The 17,981-nt window shown below is 44.1% G+C and overlaps 9 non-coding genes and 13 pseudogenes across 9 annotated transcripts; all 22 read right to left on the reverse strand.

Annotated features, from left to right (window-relative positions):
• Positions 1–143: 143 nt before the first annotated feature.
• On the reverse strand, positions 144–261 carry LOC140019647 (5S ribosomal RNA; annotated as a pseudogene).
• A 925-nt stretch (positions 262–1,186) lies between these two features.
• Positions 1,187–1,304, reverse strand: LOC140018720 (5S ribosomal RNA; annotated as a pseudogene).
• Positions 1,305–1,715: 411 nt separating this feature from the next.
• LOC140017655 (5S ribosomal RNA) lies at positions 1,716–1,834 on the reverse strand. Its single transcript, XR_011823962.1, has one exon. It is a non-coding gene; the product is annotated as a 5S ribosomal RNA (ribosomal RNA).
• Positions 1,835–2,760: 926 nt separating this feature from the next.
• On the reverse strand, positions 2,761–2,878 carry LOC140019648 (5S ribosomal RNA; annotated as a pseudogene).
• Positions 2,879–3,289: 411 nt separating this feature from the next.
• Positions 3,290–3,408, reverse strand: LOC140019199 (5S ribosomal RNA). Its single transcript, XR_011824598.1, has one exon. It is a non-coding gene; the product is annotated as a 5S ribosomal RNA (ribosomal RNA).
• A 927-nt stretch (positions 3,409–4,335) lies between these two features.
• LOC140019649 (5S ribosomal RNA) lies at positions 4,336–4,453 on the reverse strand (annotated as a pseudogene).
• A 931-nt stretch (positions 4,454–5,384) lies between these two features.
• On the reverse strand, positions 5,385–5,502 carry LOC140018721 (5S ribosomal RNA; annotated as a pseudogene).
• Positions 5,503–5,913: 411 nt separating this feature from the next.
• On the reverse strand, positions 5,914–6,032 carry LOC140019210 (5S ribosomal RNA). The gene has a single exon (XR_011824599.1). It is a non-coding gene; the product is annotated as a 5S ribosomal RNA (ribosomal RNA).
• A 927-nt stretch (positions 6,033–6,959) lies between these two features.
• Positions 6,960–7,077, reverse strand: LOC140019651 (5S ribosomal RNA; annotated as a pseudogene).
• A 931-nt stretch (positions 7,078–8,008) lies between these two features.
• LOC140018722 (5S ribosomal RNA) lies at positions 8,009–8,126 on the reverse strand (annotated as a pseudogene).
• A 411-nt stretch (positions 8,127–8,537) lies between these two features.
• LOC140017656 (5S ribosomal RNA) lies at positions 8,538–8,656 on the reverse strand. The gene has a single exon (XR_011823963.1). It is a non-coding gene; the product is annotated as a 5S ribosomal RNA (ribosomal RNA).
• A 926-nt stretch (positions 8,657–9,582) lies between these two features.
• Positions 9,583–9,700, reverse strand: LOC140019652 (5S ribosomal RNA; annotated as a pseudogene).
• A 411-nt stretch (positions 9,701–10,111) lies between these two features.
• LOC140017531 (5S ribosomal RNA) lies at positions 10,112–10,230 on the reverse strand. Its single transcript, XR_011823840.1, has one exon. It is a non-coding gene; the product is annotated as a 5S ribosomal RNA (ribosomal RNA).
• Positions 10,231–11,151: 921 nt separating this feature from the next.
• On the reverse strand, positions 11,152–11,275 carry LOC140018499 (5S ribosomal RNA; annotated as a pseudogene).
• A 411-nt stretch (positions 11,276–11,686) lies between these two features.
• LOC140019221 (5S ribosomal RNA) lies at positions 11,687–11,805 on the reverse strand. Its single transcript, XR_011824600.1, has one exon. It is a non-coding gene; the product is annotated as a 5S ribosomal RNA (ribosomal RNA).
• A 926-nt stretch (positions 11,806–12,731) lies between these two features.
• Positions 12,732–12,849, reverse strand: LOC140020675 (5S ribosomal RNA; annotated as a pseudogene).
• A 411-nt stretch (positions 12,850–13,260) lies between these two features.
• On the reverse strand, positions 13,261–13,379 carry LOC140019232 (5S ribosomal RNA). Its single transcript, XR_011824601.1, has one exon. It is a non-coding gene; the product is annotated as a 5S ribosomal RNA (ribosomal RNA).
• Positions 13,380–14,304: 925 nt separating this feature from the next.
• Positions 14,305–14,422, reverse strand: LOC140019262 (5S ribosomal RNA; annotated as a pseudogene).
• A 411-nt stretch (positions 14,423–14,833) lies between these two features.
• Positions 14,834–14,952, reverse strand: LOC140019243 (5S ribosomal RNA). The gene has a single exon (XR_011824602.1). It is a non-coding gene; the product is annotated as a 5S ribosomal RNA (ribosomal RNA).
• A 927-nt stretch (positions 14,953–15,879) lies between these two features.
• LOC140020676 (5S ribosomal RNA) lies at positions 15,880–15,997 on the reverse strand (annotated as a pseudogene).
• Positions 15,998–16,408: 411 nt separating this feature from the next.
• LOC140019254 (5S ribosomal RNA) lies at positions 16,409–16,527 on the reverse strand. The gene has a single exon (XR_011824603.1). It is a non-coding gene; the product is annotated as a 5S ribosomal RNA (ribosomal RNA).
• Positions 16,528–17,453: 926 nt separating this feature from the next.
• Positions 17,454–17,571, reverse strand: LOC140018254 (5S ribosomal RNA; annotated as a pseudogene).
• Between the last annotated feature and the right edge of the window lie 410 nt (positions 17,572–17,981).

The following is a 17,981-nucleotide window of genomic DNA, read 5'->3' on the forward strand; positions in this document are numbered from 1 at the left end:
TCCGGGTCTAATACGGGTCGGAATACTATATTCCGTATCCGACCCGTTTTTTTGTTTGAAAAAACGGATCCGGATCCGGATAACGGAATTAAATCCCTACCCATACCCGCAAAAATTTCAGGGATCCGATCCGGATCCGGGTGTAGACCCGACCCGTTGACCGGCCTAGGGTCACCCATCCTAGTACTACTGTCGCCCAAGCACGCTTAACTTCGAAGTTCTGATGGGATCCGGTGCATTAGTGCTGGTATGATCGCACCCGCCATGTTCCTTTCGCTTTATTCTTTTAAACTGCCACGTCCTGTGAAGCAGTTTGGCTTTTCTGGACCCGAATTCATTCTAAGCGTCAATTCATGAATTTCCTCTCATCCTTTTATTTATTTACTTTTATATTTTTTTCTTGTTGCTTTGCACCTTTTTTTTCCCTCGTCGCACAACTCTCAATTATCCTGAAATTGATCCTTCACGCTTGCGCTTATGCATTTGCGCCGACAACTTTGACCGACGATCCGGGCTTCGATCCAGCCGTACCGTTCCTGACTTGTCTCGCGCCTTCAGATCCGCCTTCATGCTTCGATGAGAAGCAAAATATAAAGCAATCGTTCCGACGGAGCTAAATTACTACAGCATAAAGAACGAAGGGGAAATTTGGATTTCGAAACAAAAAAGGGAGGGGTGCAACACGAGGATTTCCCAGGGGGTCACCTAGGGGTGTCAACGGGCCGGGTCCGGGCCGGAATTCATTATTCCGGACCCGGACCCGGATCCGACCCGTTTACCCGACGGGTCTTTTATTCTGTGTTCCGGATCCGGACCCGGCGAGTCTCGGATCCGGGTCGGGTCTACCCGAACAAATTTGCCAAAATTTATAATTTCTAACAAAAAAGAGAAAAAAATATATTTGTAAACTAATTTCTAACTAATGCAAAGAAAAAACCAAATAAGAAAATAAATCAAATTGATTTTACTCAAATACATCATCCTAATCAAATTATATTGATAATATATATTTTTTATAAATTATTAAATCATTTATATCCGGATCCGGGTCTAATACGGGTCGGAATACTATATTCCGTATCCGACTCATTTTTTTGTTTGAAAAAACGGATCCGGATCCGGATAACGGAATTAAATCCCTACCCATACCCGAAAAAATTTCAGCGATCCGATCCGGATCCGGGTCTAGACCCGACCCGTTGACAGGCCTAGGGTCACCCATCCTAGTACTACTGTCGCCCAAGCACGCTTAACTTCGGAGTTCTGATGGGATCCGGTGCATTAGTGCTGGTATGATCGCACCCGCCATGTTCCTTTCGCTTTATTCTTTTAAACTGCCACGTCCTGTGAAGCAGTTTGGCTTTTCTGGACCCGAATTCATTCTAAGCGTCAATTCATGAATTTCCTCTCATCCTTTTATTTATTTACTTTTATATTTTTTTCTTGTTGCTTTGCACCTTTTTTTTCCCTCGTCGCACAACTCTCAATTATCCTGAAATTGATCCTTCACGCTTGCGCTTATACATTTGCGCCGACAACTTTGACCGACGATCCGGGCTTCGATCCAGCCGTACCGTTCCTGACTTGTCTCGCGCCTTCAGATCCGCCTTCATGCTTCGATAAGAAGTAAAATATAAAGCAATCGTTCCGACGGAGCTAAATTACTACAGCATAAAGAACGAAGGGGAAATTTGGATTTCGAAACAAAAAAGGGAGGGGTGCAACACGAGGACTTCCCAGGGGGTCACCCATCCTAGTACTACTCTCGCCCAAGCACGCTTAACTTCGGAGTTCTGATGGAATCCGGTGCATTAGTGCTGGTATGATCGCACCCACCATGTTCCTTTCGCTTTATTCTTTTAAACTGCCCCGTCCTGTGAAGCAGTGTGGCTTTTCTGGACCCGAATTCATTTTAAGCGTCAATTCAAGAATTTCCCCTCATCCTTTTATTTATTTACTTTTACATTTTTTTCTTGTTGATTTGCACCATTTTTTTTCCCTCGTCGCGCAACTCTCAATTATCCTGAAATTGATCCTTCACGCTTGCACTTATACATTTGCGCCGACAACTTTGACCGACGATCCGGGCTTCGATCCAGCCGTACCGTTCCTGACTTGTCTCGCGCCTTCAGATCCGGCTTCATGCTTCGATAAGAAGCAAAATATAAAGCAATCGTTCCGACGGAGCTAAATTACTACAGCATAAAGAACGAAGGGGAAATTTGGATTTCGAAACAAAAAAGGGAGGGGTGCAACACGAGGATTTCCCAGGGGGTCACCTAGGGGTGTCAACGGGCCGGGTCCGGGCCGGAATTCATTATTCCGGACCCGGACCCGGATCCGACCCGTTTACCCGACGGGTCTTTTATTCTGTGTTCCGGATCCGGACCCGGCGAATCTCGGATCCGGGTCGGGTCTACCCGAACAAATTTGCCAAAATTTATAATTTCTAACAAAAAAGAGAAAAAAATATATTTGTAAACTAATTTCTAACTAATGCAAAGAAAAAACCAAATAAGAAAATAAATCAAATTGATTTTACTCAAATACATCATCCTAATCAAATTATATTGATAATATATATTTTTTATAAATTATTAAATCATTTATATCCGGATCCGGGTCTAGTACGGGTCGAAATACTATATTCCGTATCCGACCCGTTTTTTTGTTTGAAAAAACGGATCCGGATCCGGATAACGGAATTAAATCCCTACCCATACCCGCAAAAATTTCAGGGATCCGATCCGGATCCGGGTGTAGACCCGACCCGTTGACCGGCCTAGGGTCACCCATCCTAGTACTACTGTCGCCCAAGCACGCTTAACTTCGAAGTTCTGATGGGATCCGGTGCATTAGTGCTGGTATGATCGCACCCGCCATGTTCCTTTCGCTTTATTCTTTTAAACTGCCACGTCCTGTGAAGCAGTTTGGCTTTTCTGGACCCGAATTCATTCTAAGCGTCAATTCATGAATTTCCTCTCATCCTTTTATTTATTTACTTTTATATTTTTTTCTTGTTGCTTTGCACCTTTTTTTTCCCTCGTCGCACAACTCTCAATTATCCTGAAATTGATCCTTCACGCTTGCGCTTATACATTTGCGCCGACAACTTTGACCGACGATCCGGGCTTCGATCCAGCCGTACCGTTCCTGACTTGTCTCGCGCCTTCAGATCCGCCTTCATGCTTCGATAAGAAGCAAAATATAAAGCAATCGTTCCGACGGAGCTAAATTACTACAGCATAAAGAACGAAGGTGAAATTTGGATTTCGAAACAAAAAAGGGAGGGGTGCAACACGAGGACTTCCCAGGGGGTCACCCATCCTAGTACTACTCTCGCCCAAGCACGCTTAACTTCGGAGTTCTGATGGGATCCGGTGCATTAGTGCTGGTATGATCGCACCCACCATGTTCCTTTCGCTTTATTCTTTTAAACTGCCCCGTCCTGTGAAGCAGTGTGGCTTTTCTGGACCCGAATTCATTTTAAGCGTCAATTCAAGAATTTCCCCTCATCCTTTTATTTATTTACTTTTACATTTTTTTCTTGTTGATTTGCACCATTTTTTTTTCCCTCGTCGCGCAACTCTCAATTATCCTGAAATTGATCCTTCACGCTTGCACTTATACATTTGCGCCGACAACTTTGACCGACGATCCGGGCTTCGATCCAGCCGTACCGTTCCTGACTTGTCTCGCGCCTTCAGATCCGCCTTCATGCTTCGATGAGAAGCAAAATATAAAGCAATCGTTCCGACGGAGCTAAATTACTACAGCATAAAGAACGAAGGGGAAATTTGGATTTCGAAACAAAAAAGGGAGGGGTGCAACACGAGGATTTCCCAGGGGGTCACCTAGGGGTGTCAACGGGCCGGGTCCGGGCCGGAATTCATTATTCCGGACCCGGACCCGGATCCGACCCGTTTACCCGACGGGTCTTTTATTCTGTGTTCCGGATCCGGACCCGGCGAGTCTCGGATCCGGGTCGGGTCTACCCGAACAAATTTGCCAAAATTTATAATTTCTAACAAAAAAGAGAAAAAAATATATTTGTAAACTAATTTCTAGCTAATGCAAAGAAAAAACCAAATAAGAAAATAAATCAAATTGATTTTACTCAAATACATCATCCTAATCAAATTATATTGATAATATATATTTTTTATAAATTATTAAATCATTTATATCCGAATCCGGGTCTAATACGGGTCGGAATACTATATTCCGTATCCGACCCGTTTTTTTGTTTGAAAAAACGGATCCGGATCCGGATAACGGAATTAAATCCCTACCCATACCCGCAAAAATTTCAGGGATCCGATCCGGATCCGGGTGTAGACCCGACCCGTTGACCGGCCTAGGGTCACCCATCCTAGTACTACTGTCGCCCAAGCACGCTTAACTTCGAAGTTCTGATGGGATCCGGTGCATTAGTGCTGGTATGATCGCACCCGCCATGTTCCTTTCGCTTTATTCTTTTAAACTGCCACGTCCTGTGAAGCAGTTTGGCTTTTCTGGACCCGAATTCATTCTAAGCGTCAATTCATGAATTTCCTCTCATCCTTTTATTTATTTACTTTTATATTTTTTTCTTGTTGCTTTGCACCTTTTTTTTCCCTCGTCGTACAACTCTCAATTATCCTGAAATTGATCCTTCACGCTTGCGCTTATGCATTTGCGCCGACAACTTTGACCGACGATCCGGGCTTCGATCCAGCCGTACCGTTCCTGACTTGTCTCGCGCCTTCAGATCCGCCTTCATGCTTCGATGAGAAGCAAAATATAAAGCAATCGTTCCGACGGAGCTAAATTACTACAGCATAAAGAACGAAGGGGAAATTTGGATTTCGAAACAAAAAAGGGAGGGGTGCAACACGAGGATTTCCCAGGGGGTCACCTAGGGGTGTCAACGGGCCGGGTCCGGGCCGGAATTCATTATTCCGGACCCGGACCCGGACCCGGATCCGACCCGTTTACCCGACGGGTCTTTTATTCTGTGTTCCGGATCCGGACCCGGCGAGTCTCGGATCCGGGTCGGGTCTACCCGAACAAATTTGCCAAAATTTATAATTTCTAACAAAAAAGAGAAAAAAATATATTTGTAAACTAATTTCTAACTAATGCAAAGAAAAAACCAAATAAGAAAATAAATCAAATTGATTTTACTCAAATACATCATCCTAATCAAATTATATTGATAATATATATTTTTTATAAATTATTAAATCATTTATATCCGGATCCGGGTCTAATACGGGTCGGAATACTATATTCCGTATCCGACTCATTTTTTTGTTTGAAAAAACGGATCCGGATCCGGATAACGGAATTAAATCCCTACCCATACCCGAAAAAATTTCAGCGATCCGATCCGGATCCGGGTCTAGACCCGACCCGTTGACAGGCCTAGGGTCACCCATCCTAGTACTACTGTCGCCCAAGCACGCTTAACTTCGGAGTTCTGATGGGATCCGGTGCATTAGTGCTGGTATGATCGCACCCGCCATGTTCCTTTCGCTTTATTCTTTTAAACTGCCACGTCCTGTGAAGCAGTTTGGCTTTTCTGGACCCGAATTCATTCTAAGCGTCAATTCATGAATTTCCTCTCATCCTTTTATTTATTTACTTTTATATTTTTTTCTTGTTGCTTTGCACCTTTTTTTTCCCTCGTCGCACAACTCTCAATTATCCTGAAATTGATCCTTCACGCTTGCGCTTATACATTTGCGCCGACAACTTTGACCGACGATCCGGGCTTCGATCCAGCCGTACCGTTCCTGACTTGTCTCGCGCCTTCAGATCCGCCTTCATGCTTCGATAAGAAGTAAAATATAAAGCAATCGTTCCGACGGAGCTAAATTACTACAGCATAAAGAACGAAGGGGAAATTTGGATTTCGAAACAAAAAAGGGAGGGGTGCAACACGAGGACTTCCCAGGGGGTCACCCATCCTAGTACTACTCTCGCCCAAGCACGCTTAACTTCGGAGTTCTGATGGGATCCGGTGCATTAGTGCTGGTATGATCGCACCCACCATGTTCCTTTCGCTTTATTCTTTTAAACTGCCCCGTCCTGTGAAGCAGTGTGGCTTTTCTGGACCCGAATTCATTTTAAGCGTCAATTCAAGAATTTCCCCTCATCCTTTTATTTATTTACTTTTACATTTTTTTCTTGTTGATTTGCACCATTTTTTTTTCCCTCGTCGCGCAACTCTCAATTATCCTGAAATTGATCCTTCACGCTTGCACTTATACATTTGCGCCGACAACTTTGACCGACGATCCGGGCTTCGATCCAGCCGTACCGTTCCTGACTTGTCTCGCGCCTTCAGATCCGCCTTCATGCTTCGATGAGAAGCAAAATATAAAGCAATCGTTCCGACGGAGCTAAATTACTACAGCATAAAGAACGAAGGGGAAATTTGGATTTCGAAACAAAAAAGGGAGGGGTGCAACACGAGGATTTCCCAGGGGGTCACCTAGGGGTGTCAACGGGCCGGGTCCGGGCCGGAATTCATTATTCCGGACCCGGACCCGGATCCGACCCGTTTACCCGACGGGTCTTTTATTCTGTGTTCCGGATCCGGACCCGGCGAGTCTCGGATCCGGGTCGGGTCTACCCGAACAAATTTGCCAAAATTTATAATTTCTAACAAAAAAGAGAAAAAAATATATTTGTAAACTAATTTCTAGCTAATGCAAAGAAAAAACCAAATAAGAAAATAAATCAAATTGATTTTACTCAAATACATCATCCTAATCAAATTATATTGATAATATATATTTTTTATAAATTATTAAATCATTTATATCCGAATCCGGGTCTAATACGGGTCGGAATACTATATTCCGTATCCGACCCGTTTTTTTGTTTGAAAAAACGGATCCGGATCCGGATAACGGAATTAAATCCCTACCCATACCCGCAAAAATTTCAGGGATCCGATCCGGATCCGGGTGTAGACCCGACCCGTTGACCGGCCTAGGGTCACCCATCCTAGTACTACTGTCGCCCAAGCACGCTTAACTTCGAAGTTCTGATGGGATCCGGTGCATTAGTGCTGGTATGATCGCACCCGCCATGTTCCTTTCGCTTTATTCTTTTAAACTGCCACGTCCTGTGAAGCAGTTTGGCTTTTCTGGACCCGAATTCATTCTAAGCGTCAATTCATGAATTTCCTCTCATCCTTTTATTTATTTACTTTTATATTTTTTTCTTGTTGCTTTGCACCTTTTTTTTCCCTCGTCGCACAACTCTCAATTATCCTGAAATTGATCCTTCACGCTTGCGCTTATGCATTTGCGCCGACAACTTTGACCGACGATCCGGGCTTCGATCCAGCCGTACCGTTCCTGACTTGTCTCGCGCCTTCAGATCCGCCTTCATGCTTCGATGAGAAGCAAAATATAAAGCAATCGTTCCGACGGAGCTAAATTACTACAGCATAAAGAACGAAGGGGAAATTTGGATTTCGAAACAAAAAAGGGAGGGGTGCAACACGAGGATTTCCCAGGGGGTCACCTAGGGGTGTCAACGGGCCGGGTCCGGGCCGGAATTCATTATTCCGGACCCGGACCCGGACCCGGATCCGACCCGTTTACCCGACGGGTCTTTTATTCTGTGTTCCGGATCCGGACCCGGCGAGTCTCGGATCCGGGTCGGGTCTACCCGAACAAATTTGCCAAAATTTATAATTTCTAACAAAAAAGAGAAAAAAATATATTTGTAAACTAATTTCTAACTAATGCAAAGAAAAAACCAAATAAGAAAATAAATCAAATTGATTTTACTCAAATACATCATCCTAATCAAATTATATTGATAATATATATTTTTTATAAATTATTAAATCATTTATATCCGGATCCGGGTCTAATACGGGTCGGAATACTATATTCCGTATCCGACTCATTTTTTTGTTTGAAAAAACGGATCCGGATCCGGATAACGGAATTAAATCCCTACCCATACCCGAAAAAATTTCAGCGATCCGATCCGGATCCGGGTCTAGACCCGACCCGTTGACAGGCCTAGGGTCACCCATCCTAGTACTACTGTCGCCCAAGCACGCTTAACTTCGGAGTTCTGATGGGATCCGGTGCATTAGTGCTGGTATGATCGCACCCGCCATGTTCCTTTCGCTTTATTCTTTTAAACTGCCACGTCCTGTGAAGCAGTTTGGCTTTTCTGGACCCGAATTCATTCTAAGCGTCAATTCATGAATTTCCTCTCATCCTTTTATTTATTTACTTTTATATTTTTTTCTTGTTGCTTTGCACCTTTTTTTTCCCTCGTCGCACAACTCTCAATTATCCTGAAATTGATCCTTCACGCTTGCGCTTATACATTTGCGCCGACAACTTTGACCGACGATCCGGGCTTCGATCCAGCCGTACCGTTCCTGACTTGTCTCGCGCCTTCAGATCCGCCTTCATGCTTCGATAAGAAGTAAAATATAAAGCAATCGTTCCGACGGAGCTAAATTACTACAGCATAAAGAACGAAGGGGAAATTTGGATTTCGAAACAAAAAAGGGAGGGGTGCAACACGAGGACTTCCCAGGGGGTCACCCATCCTAGTACTACTCTCGCCCAAGCACGCTTAACTTCGGAGTTCTGATGGAATCCGGTGCATTAGTGCTGGTATGATCGCACCCACCATGTTCCTTTCGCTTTATTCTTTTAAACTGCCCCGTCCTGTGAAGCAGTGTGGCTTTTCTGGACCCGAATTCATTTTAAGCGTCAATTCAAGAATTTCCCCTCATCCTTTTATTTATTTACTTTTACATTTTTTTCTTGTTGATTTGCACCATTTTTTTTCCCTCGTCGCGCAACTCTCAATTATCCTGAAATTGATCCTTCACGCTTGCACTTATACATTTGCGCCGACAACTTTGACCGACGATCCGGGCTTCGATCCAGCCGTACCGTTCCTGACTTGTCTCGCGCCTTCAGATCCGGCTTCATGCTTCGATAAGAAGCAAAATATAAAGCAATCGTTCCGACGGAGCTAAATTACTACAGCATAAAGAACGAAGGGGAAATTTGGATTTCGAAACAAAAAAGGGAGGGGTGCAACACGAGGATTTCCCAGGGGGTCACCTAGGGGTGTCAACGGGCCGGGTCCGGGCCGGAATTCATTATTCCGGACCCGGACCCGGATCCGACCCGTTTACCCGACGGGTCTTTTATTCTGTGTTCCGGATCCGGACCCGGCGAATCTCGGATCCGGGTCGGGTCTACCCGAACAAATTTGCCAAAATTTATAATTTCTAACAAAAAAGAGAAAAAAATATATTTGTAAACTAATTTCTAACTAATGCAAAGAAAAAACCAAATAAGAAAATAAATCAAATTGATTTTACTCAAATACATCATCCTAATCAAATTATATTGATAATATATATTTTTTATAAATTATTAAATCATTTATATCCGGATCCGGGTCTAGTACGGGTCGGAATACTATATTCCGTATCCGACCCGTTTTTTTGTTTGAAAAAACGGATCCGGATCCGGATAACGGAATTAAATCCCTACCCATACCCGCAAAAATTTCAGGGATCCGATCCGGATCCGGGTGTAGACCCGACCCGTTGACCGGCCTAGGGTCACCCATCCTAGTACTACTGTCGCCCAAGCACGCTTAACTTCGAAGTTCTGATGGGATCCGGTGCATTAGTGCTGGTATGATCGCACCCGCCATGTTCCTTTCGCTTTATTCTTTTAAACTGCCACGTCCTGTGAAGCAGTTTGGCTTTTCTGGACCCGAATTCATTCTAAGCGTCAATTCATGAATTTCCTCTCATCCTTTTATTTATTTACTTTTATATTTTTTTCTTGTTGCTTTGCACCTTTTTTTTCCCTCGTCGCACAACTCTCAATTATCCTGAAATTGATCCTTCACGCTTGCGCTTATACATTTGCGCCGACAACTTTGACCGACGATCCGGGCTTCGATCCAGCCGTACCGTTCCTGACTTGTCTCGCGCCTTCAGATCCGCCTTCATGCTTCGATAAGAAGCAAAATATAAAGCAATCGTTCCGACGGAGCTAAATTACTACAGCATAAAGAACGAAGGTGAAATTTGGATTTCGAAACAAAAAAGGGAGGGGTGCAACACGAGGACTTCCCAGGGGGTCACCCATCCTAGTACTACTCTCGCCCAAGCACGCTTAACTTCGGAGTTCTAATGGGATCCGGTGCATTAGTGCTGGTATGATCGCACCCACCATGTTCCTTTCGCTTTATTCTTTTAAACTGCCCCGTCCTGTGAAGCAGTGTGGCTTTTCTGGACCCGAATTCATTTTAAGCGTCAATTCAAGAATTTCCCCTCATCCTTTTATTTATTTACTTTTACATTTTTTTCTTGTTGATTTGCACCATTTTTTTTTCCCTCGTCGCGCAACTCTCAATTATCCTGAAATTGATCCTTCACGCTTGCACTTATACATTTGCGCCGACAACTTTGACCGACGATCCGGGCTTCGATCCAGCCGTACCGTTCCTGACTTGTCTCGCGCCTTCAGATCCGCCTTCATGCTTCGATGAGAAGCAAAATATAAAGCAATCGTTCCGACGGAGCTAAATTACTACAGCATAAAGAACGAAGGGGAAATTTGGATTTCGAAACAAAAAAGGGAGGGGTGCAACACGAGGATTTCCCAGGGGGTCACCTAGGGGTGTCAACGGGCCGGGTCCGGGCCGGAATTCATTATTCCGGACCCGGACCCGGATCCGACCCGTTTACCCGACGGGTCTTTTATTCTGTGTTCCGGATCCGGACCCGGCGAGTCTCGGATCCGGGTCGGGTCTACCCGAACAAATTTGCCAAAATTTATAATTTCTAACAAAAAAGAGAAAAAAATATATTTGTAAACTAATTTCTAACTAATGCAAAGAAAAAACCAAATAAGAAAATAAATCAAATTGATTTTACTCAAATACATCATCCTAATCAAATTATATTGATAATATATATTTTTTATAAATTATTAAATCATTTATATCCGGATCCGGGTCTAATACGGGTCGGAATACTATATTCCGTATCCGACCCATTTTTTTGTTTGAAAAAACGGATCCGGATCCGGATAACGGAATTAAATCCCTACCCATACCCGCAAAAATTTCAGGGATCCGATCCGGATCCGGGTGTAGACCCGACCCGTTGACAGGCCTAGGGTCACCCATCCTAGTACTACTGTCGCCCAAGCACGCTTAACTTCGGAGTTCTGATGGGATCCGGTGCATTAGTGCTGGTATGATCGCACCCGCCATGTTCCTTTCGCTTTATTCTTTTAAACTGCCACGTCCTGTGAAGCAGTTTGGCTTTTCTGGACCCGAATTCATTCTAAGCGTCAATTCATGAATTTCCTCTCATCCTTTTATTTATTTACTTTTATATTTTTTTCTTGTTGCTTTGCACCTTTTTTTTCCCTCGTCGCACAACTCTCAATTATCCTGAAATTGATCCTTCACGCTTGCGCTTATACATTTGCGCCGACAACTTTGACCGACGATCCGGGCTTCGATCCAGCCGTACCGTTCCTGACTTGTCTCGCGCCTTCAGATCCGCCTTCATGCTTCGATAAGAAGCAAAATATAAAGCAATCGTTCCGACGGAGCTAAATTACTACAGCATAAAGAACGAAGGGGAAATTTGGATTTCGAAACAAAAAAGGGAGGGGTGCAACACGAGGACTTCCCAGGGGGTCACCCATCCTAGTACTACTCTCGCCCAAGCACGCTTAACTTCGGAGTTCTGATGGGATCCGGTGCATTAGTGCTGGTATGATCGCACCCACCATGTTCCTTTCGCTTTATTCTTTTAAACTGCCCCGTCCTGTGAAGCAGTGTGGCTTTTCTGGACCCGAATTCATTTTAAGCGTCAATTCAAGAATTTCCCCTCATCCTTTTATTTATTTACTTTTACATTTTTTTCTTGTTGATTTGCACCATTTTTTTTCCCTCGTCGCGCAACTCTCAATTATCCTGAAATTGATCCTTCACGCTTGCGCTTATACATTTGCGCCGACAACTTTGACCGACGATCCGGGCTTCGATCCAGCCGTACCGTTCCTGACTTGTCTCGCGCCTTCAGATCCGCCTTCATGCTTCGATGAGAAGCAAAATATAAAGCAATCGTTCCGACGGAGCTAAATTACTACAGCATAAAGAACGAAGGGGAAATTTGGATTTCGAAACAAAAAAGGGAGGGGTGCAACACGAGGATTTCCCAGGGGGTCACCTAGGGGTGTCAACGGGCCGGGTCCGGGCCGGAATTCTTTATTCCGGACCCGGACCCGGATCCGACCCGTTTACCCGACGGGTCTTTTATTCGGTGTTCCGGATCCGGACCCGGCGAGTCTCGGATCCGGGTCGGGTCTACCCGAACAAATTTGCCAAAATTTATAATTTCTAACAAAAAAGAGAAAAAGATATATTTGTAAACTAATTTCTAGCTAATGCAAAGAAAAAACCAAATAAGAAAATAAATCAAATTGATTTTACTCAAATACATCATCCTAATCAAATTATATTGATAATATATATTTTTTATAAATTATTAAATCATTTATATCCGGATCCGGGTCTAGTACGGGTCGGAATACTATATTCCGTATCCGACCCGTTTTTTTGTTTGAAAAAACGGATCCGGATCCGGATAACGGAATTAAATCCCTACCCATACCCGCAAAAATTTCAGCGATCCGATCCGGATCCGGGTGTAGACCCGACCCGTTGACCGGCCTAGGGTCACCCATCCTAGTACTACTGTCGCCCAAGCACGCTTAATTTCGAAGTTCTGATGGGATCCGGTGCATTAGTGCTGGTATGATCGCACCCGCCATGTTCCTTTCGCTTTATTCTTTTAAACTGCCACGTCCTGTGAAGCAGTTTGGCTTTTCTGGACCCGAATTCATTCTAAGCGTCAATTCATGAATTTCCTCTCATCCTTTTATTTATTTACTTTTATATTTTTTTCTTGTTGCTTTGCACCTTTTTTTTCCCTCGTCGCACAACTCTCAATTATCCTGAAATTGATCCTTCACGCTTGCGCTTATACATTTGCGCCGACAACTTTGACCGACGATCCGGGCTTCGATCCAGCCGTACCGTTCCTGACTTGTCTCGCGCCTTCAGATCCGCCTTCATGCTTCGATGAGAAGCAAAATATAAAGCAATCGTTCCGACGGAGCTAAATTACTACAGCATAAAGAACGAAGGGGAAATTTGGATTTCGAAACAAAAAAGGGAGGGGTGCAACACGAGGACTTCCCAGGGGGTCACCCATCCTAGTACTACTCTCGCCCAAGCACGCTTAACTTCGGAGTTCTGATGGGATCCGGTGCATTAGTGCTGGTATGATCGCACCCGCCATGTTCCTTTCGTTTTATTCTTTTAAACTGCCCCGTCCTGTGAAGCAGTGTGGCTTTTCTGGACCCGAATTCATTTTAAGCGTCAATTCAAGAATTTCCCCTCATCCTTTTATTTATTTACTTTTACATTTTTTTCTTGTTGATTTGCACCATTTTTTTCCCTCGTCGCGCAACTCTCAATTATCCTGAAATTGATCTTTCACGCTTGCGCTTATACATTTGCGCCGACAACTTTGACCGACGATCCGGGCTTCGATCCAGCCGTACCGTTCCTGACTTGTCTCGCGCCTTCAGATCCGCCTTCATGCTTCGATGAGAAGCAAAATATAAAGCAATCGTTCCGACGGAGCTAAATTACTACAGCATAAAGAACGAAGGGGAAATTTGGATTTCGAAACAAAAAAGGAAGGGGTGCAACACGAGGATTTCCCAGGGGGTCACCTAGGGGTGTCAACGGGCCGGGTCCGGGCCGGAATTCATTATTCCGGACCCGGACCCGGATCCGACCCGTTTACCCGACGGGTCTTTTATTCGGTGTTCCGGATCCGGACCCGGCGAGTCTCGGATCCGGGTCGGGTCTACCCGAACAAATTTGCCAAAATTTATAATTTCTAACAAAAAAGAGAAAGAGATATATTTGTAAACTAATTTCTAGCTAATGCAAAGAAAAAACCAAATAAGAAAATAAATCAAATTGATTTTACTCAAATACATCATCCTAATCAAATTATATTGATAATATATATTTTTTATAAATTATCAAATCATTTATATCCGGATCCGGGTCTAGTACGGGTCGGAATACTATATTCCGTATCCGACCCGTTTTTTTGTTTGAAAAAACGGATCCGGATCCGGATAACGGAATTAAATCCCTACCCATACCCGCAAAAATTTCAGGGATCCGATCCGGATCCGGGTGTAGACCCGACCCGTTGACCGGCCTAGGGTCACCCATCCTAGTACTACTGTCGCCCAAGCACGCTTAACTTCGGAGTTCTGATGGGATCCGGTGCATTAGTGCTGGTATTATCGCACCCGCCATGTTCCTTTCGCTTTATTCTTTTAAACTGCCACGTCCTGTGAAGCAGTTTGGCTTTTCTGGACCCGAATTCATTCTAAGCGTCAATTCATGAATTTCCTCTCATCCTTTTATTTATTTACTTTTATATTTTTTTCTTGTTGCTTTGCACCTTTTTTTTCCCTCGTCGCACAACTCTCAATTATCCTGAAATTGATCCTTCACGCTTGCGCTTATGCATTTGCGCCGACAACTTTGACCGACGATCCGGGCTTCGATCCAGCCGTACCGTTCCTGACTTGTCTCGCGCCTTCAGATCCGCCTTCATGCTTCAATGAGAAGCAAAATATAAAGCAATCGTTCCGACGGAGCTAAATTACTACAGCATAAAGAACGAAGGGGAAATTTGGATTTCGAAACAAAAAAGGGAGGGGTGCAACACGAGGACTTCCCAGGGGGTCACCCATCCTAGTACTACTCTCGCCCAAGCACGCTTAACTTCGGAGTTCTGATGGGATCCGGTGCATTAGTGCTGGTATGATCGCACCCGCCATGTTCCTTTCGCTTTATTCTTTTAAACTGCCCCGTCCTGTGAAGCAGTATGGCTTTTTTGGACCCGAATTCATTTTAAGCGTCAATTCAAGAATTTCCCCTCATCCTTTTATTTATTTACTTTTACATTTTTTTCTTGTTGATTTGCACCATTTTTTTTTCCCTCGTCGCGCAACTCTCAATTATCCTGAAATTGATCCTTCACGCTTGCGCTTATACATTTGCGCCGACAACTTTGACCGACGATCCGGGCTTCGATCCAGCCGTACCGTTCCTGACTTGTCTCGCGCCTTCAGATCCGCCTTCATGCTTCGATGAGAAGCAAAATATAAAGCAATCGTTCCGACGGAGCTAAATTACTACAGCATAAAGAACGAAGGGGAAATTTGGATTTCGAAACAAAAAAGGGAGGGGTGCAACACGAGGATTTCCCAGGGGGTCACCTAGGGGTGTCAACGGGCCGGGTCCGGGCCGGAATTCTTTATTCCGGACCCGGACCCGGATCCGACCCGTTTACCCGACGGGTCTTTTATTCGGTGTTCCGGATCCGGACCCGGCGAGTCTCGGATCCGGGTCGGGTCTACCCGAACAAATTTGCCAAAATTTATAATTTCTAACAAAAAAGAGAAAAAGATATATTTGTAAACTAATTTCTAGCTAATGCAAAGAAAAAACCAAATAAGAAAATAAATCAAATTGATTTTACTCAAATACATCATCCTAATCAAATTATATTGATAATATATATTTTTTATAAATTATTAAATCATTTATATCCGGATCCGGGTCTAGTACGGGTCGGAATACTATATTCCGTATCCGACCCGTTTTTTTGTTTGAAAAAACGGATCCGGATCCGGATAACGGAATTAAATCCCTACCCATACCCGCAAAAATTTCAGCGATCCGATCCGGATCCGGGTGTAGACCCGACCCGTTGACCGGCCTAGGGTCACCCATCCTAGTACTACTGTCGCCCAAGCACGCTTAATTTCGAAGTTCTGATGGGATCCGGTGCATTAGTGCTGGTATGATCGCACCCGCCATGTTCCTTTCGCTTTATTCTTTTAAACTGCCACGTCCTGTGAAGCAGTTTGGCTTTTCTGGACCCGAATTCATTCTAAGCGTCAATTCATGAATTTCCTCTCATCCTTTTATTTATTTACTTTTATATTTTTTTCTTGTTGCTTTGCACCTTTTTTTTCCCTCGTCGCACAACTCTCAATTATCCTGAAATTGATCCTTCACGCTTGCGCTTATACATTTGCGCCGACAACTTTGACCGACGATCCGAGCTTCGATCCAGCCGTACCGTTCCTGACTTGTCTCGCGCCTTCAGATCCGCCTTCATGCTTCGATGAGAAGCAAAATATAAAGCAATCGTTCCGACGGAGCTAAATTACTACAGCATAAAGAACGAAGGGGAAATTTGGATTTCGAAACAAAAAAGGGAGGGGTGCAACACGAGGACTTCCCAGGGGGTCACCCATCCTAGTACTACTCTCGCCCAAGCACGCTTAACTTCGGAGTTCTGATGGGATCCGGTGCATTAGTGCTGGTATGATCGCACCCGCCATGTTCCTTTCGTTTTATTCTTTTAAACTGCCCCGTCCTGTGAAGCAGTGTGGCTTTTCTGGACCCGAATTCATTTTAAGCGTCAATTCAAGAATTTCCCCTCATCCTTTTATTTATTTACTTTTACATTTTTTTCTTGTTGATTTGCACCATTTTTTTTCCCTCGTCGCGCAACTCTCAATTATCCTGAAATTGATCTTTCACGCTTGCGCTTATACATTTGCGCCGACAACTTTGACCGACGATCCGGGCTTCGATCCAGCCGTACCGTTCCTGACTTGTCTCGCGCCTTCAGATCCGCCTTCATGCTTCGATGAGAAGCAAAATATAAAGCAATCGTTCCGACGGAGCTAAATTACTACAGCATAAAGAACGAAGGGGAAATTTGGATTTCGAAACAAAAAAGGAAGGGGTGCAACACGAGGATTTCCCAGGGGGTCACCTAGGGGTGTCAACGGGCCGGGTCCGGGCCGGAATTCATTATTCCGGACCCGGACCCGGATCCGACCCGTTTACCCGACGGGTCTTTTATTCGGTGTTCCGGATCCGGACCCGGCGAGTCTCGGATCCGGGTCGGGTCTACCCGAACAAATTTGCCAAAATTTATAATTTCTAACAAAAAAGAGAAAGAGATATATTTGTAAACTAATTTCTAGCTAATGCAAAGAAAAAACCAAATAAGAAAATAAATCAAATTGATTTTACTCAAATACATCATCCTAATCAAATTATATTGATAATATATATTTTTTATAAATTATCAAATCATTTATATCCGGATCCGGGTCTAGTACGGGTCGGAATACTATATTCCGTATCCGACCCGTTTTTTTGTTTGAAAAAACGGATCCGGATCCGGATAACGGAATTAAATCCCTACCCATACCCGCAAAAATTTCAGGGATCCGATCCGGATCCGGGTGTAGACCCGACCCGTTGACCGGCCTAGGGTCACCCATCCTAGTACTACTGTCGCCCAAGCACGCTTAACTTCGGAGTTCTGATGGGATCCGGTGCATTAGTGCTGGTATGATCGCACCCGCCATGTTCCTTTCGCTTTATTCTTTTAAACTGCCACGTCCTGTGAAGCAGTTTGGCTTTTCTGGACCCGAATTCATTCTAAGCGTCAATTCATGAATTTCCTCTCATCCTTTTATTTATTTACTTTTATATTTTTTTCTTGTTGCTTTGCACCTTTTTTTTCCCTCGTCGCACAACTCTCAATTATCCTGAAATTGATCCTTCACGCTTGCGCTTATGCATTTGCGCCGACAACTTTGACCGACGATCCGGGCTTCGATCCAGCCGTACCGTTCCTGACTTGTCTCGCGCCTTCAGATCCGCCTTCATGCTTCAATGAGAAGCAAAATATAAAGCAATCGTTCCGACGGAGCTAAATTACTACAGCATAAAGAACGAAGGGGAAATTTGGATTTCGAAACAAAAAAGGG

Source organism: Coffea arabica, chromosome 11c (genome assembly GCF_036785885.1).
Source record: "Coffea arabica cultivar ET-39 chromosome 11c, Coffea Arabica ET-39 HiFi, whole genome shotgun sequence".
Classification (NCBI taxonomy): domain Eukaryota; kingdom Viridiplantae; phylum Streptophyta; class Magnoliopsida; order Gentianales; family Rubiaceae; genus Coffea; species Coffea arabica.